Source organism: Argiope bruennichi, chromosome 9 (assembly GCF_947563725.1).
Source record: "Argiope bruennichi chromosome 9, qqArgBrue1.1, whole genome shotgun sequence".
NCBI lineage: Eukaryota > Metazoa > Arthropoda > Arachnida > Araneae > Araneidae > Argiope > Argiope bruennichi.
This window is the reverse complement of record NC_079159.1, coordinates 98883623-98886220: the sequence shown is the minus strand read 5'-3', so window position 1 is coordinate 98886220 and position 2598 is coordinate 98883623.

The following is a 2598-nucleotide window of genomic DNA, read 5'->3' as shown; positions in this document are numbered from 1 at the left end:
TTGGAAATATGCTTTATGCAAATCAATTTTAGAAAATATTCGAGTATTCTTTAAAATGTGGTTGAAATCTTCTAATCGAGGTATAGGGTAACGATCTGGTATGGTTTGAGCGTTCAAACGTCGATAATCCCCACATGGTCGGAAGGAACCATCTTTCTTAGGCACCATGTGAAGAGGGCTGGACCATTGTGATTTAGATGGTCGAATAATATCATTTTCTAACATGTATTGAAATTCCTGTTTTGCTATATGTAATCGCTTGGAATCCAGTTGTCTAGCTTTGGAATAAGTAGGTTGTCCTTTTGTTGTGATAAAATGCTCAACATCATGTTCAAATTTAGATACTGTTAAATTAGGTTTAGTTAAATTTGGATATTGTTGTAACAAATTAGCATATTTAGAAGTTTTATCCAAAGTACTAATAACATCATCAACAGATATTGTTGTTACGTGGTGTCGAACGGACAGATTAGTTATTCCATCAATAAGTTGTTTGTTATGAATATCTATTAAAAGCTTAAATTTATTCAAAAAGTCAGCTCCTATTATTGCTTTATCAACTTTAGCTAATATAAAAGGAAATTTAAATTCTCTTCTAAGTCCTAAATTTAAGTTCAAAATTTTAATTCCATAAGTAGGAATTTCTGTTCCATTCGCCGCATATAGTTTAAAATCGTCTGTTGTTTTATTTCGATGAGTTGCAGGAATAAGACTAACATCAGCTCCTGAATCCACTAAGAACCGCAGTCCTGTGTTTTTGTCCTTTACAAATAAACGAAACTTGCGGCTTTCATTAATATCAGCAACAGCGGTAGCCGCTAATCCTGTTGCATCTTGGAGTTTCCCGCCTTTTCGCTCCAAGCACATGGCGAGTAACATTTATCAGGTCGGCAACGATCGCCAAATTTAAAATGATAAAAACAATATTTACCTTTCTGGTTAAATCGCTTAGTTGAACGACTGCGGCTTCGAGATATATTCCGGCGATGATTTATAAATTTGGATCTAGAACGGTCATTTATTTGCAGTGAATCAATTTTTTGTTCTAAAGCAGCTATTCTTGCAAATAAAGCATCAGTATAGTTAACATTTGGCGAAACAGCACAAACTTCCTTTTCCGATTTCATCTCATGAATTTTATCAGCCATCGTAGCCAGTTTGTCTAAGCCTTCTTCACTTACAAGAAGAATATTTCGAATAAAATCAGGCATTTTATCCAGCCATAAAGATTTCAACACTTTTTCTGAAAAATCGTCCGCTCCTAAATTTTTCATCTTCTGCAAAAGCTGACTTGGCTTGTTATCGCCAAGGTCTATTCCAGTAACTATGCGCTGAATTCTCTTGTTTTCACTTTCTTTGAACATATTTAAAAGTCTTTCTTTCGCCAGGGCATATTTATTAGGCTTAGTGTCCTTAATAATATCCCATATATGCTCAACATATTTCGGTTCAAGCTGGGAAACCAAATAGTTGAATTTAGTTTCTTCAGTAGAAATTTTATTTATTTCAAACTGAGCTTCAACTTGATAAAACCAAATGTCTGGTTTTTCACACCAAAATGGTGGAATTTTTATGCTTACTTTATTTGCTTCGGCATCCATAACAGTAGTTGTTTCAGTCGTAGAATGTTCGCTATCTGTTGTCATCGTAAAACCAGGGTCACCAATTGTTGTGTTCGTGCATCAACAAAAATAAAATGCAGACAACGTACTATAAAACTAAATATTACATATAGATAATATTTTCAAATTTATATCAACTTATTTTCATTCAACATTCTAGCATCGTTTTTAAACAACAAGTTCCAAAAGTATCACTGTTGCCAATCTGAATTTTACAACTATTTACAAAATAAAATTTATAATTATTAAAATAATCGTTAGCTACTTTTAAATAAAATATTTACGATTTATGCCGCAACAAGTCCCTCAGAGAGAATGTTTAGAAACCTTTTATAAAATTTTATTTGATTAAAAATTCTATAATTTTAATTAACTAAAAATTTGTCACTTTCGCCGCTTGTTGTGTGTGGTAAACCACTTCATTTTTATTCGTGTTTGTAGTTTTACATCAAGATATTCTAATGTGAAATATAGAAGATAATCGACATTTCACAATACTATACGCTTATGGGAAATGTTAATGCGCAAGGAAATAATCAAAACTGTATTAAAAAAACATATATTATCTATAAATAATACTTTTATATAAAATATTACGATGTCAAAATCTTCTTGACATTCAATACTTTATTTTTAATTAAAATTATAATATCTGTCGGACCAAACGATTTTTACCAGTCGCAGAGTTTCTAGTTATTTTTAAAGAACGATACAACATTTGATTAAATATTGCATGTGGCAACTCTGAGATAAATAAAAAATTCATTTAAAATATTTATAATATTCTCATTCAATAGTCTTGGCAACGTTGCAGATAAAATATTTTTTCATTCATATAAGGATATAGTGTTCAATTCATTCATTCTAATAATTATTTAAATATAAAATTAGCTATTTAAATAACTTCATAAAACACTGACTAAAACTTTCCGTATGTTTCATATTATTTGTGAGTAGAAGTTGAAAAAAATCTGTT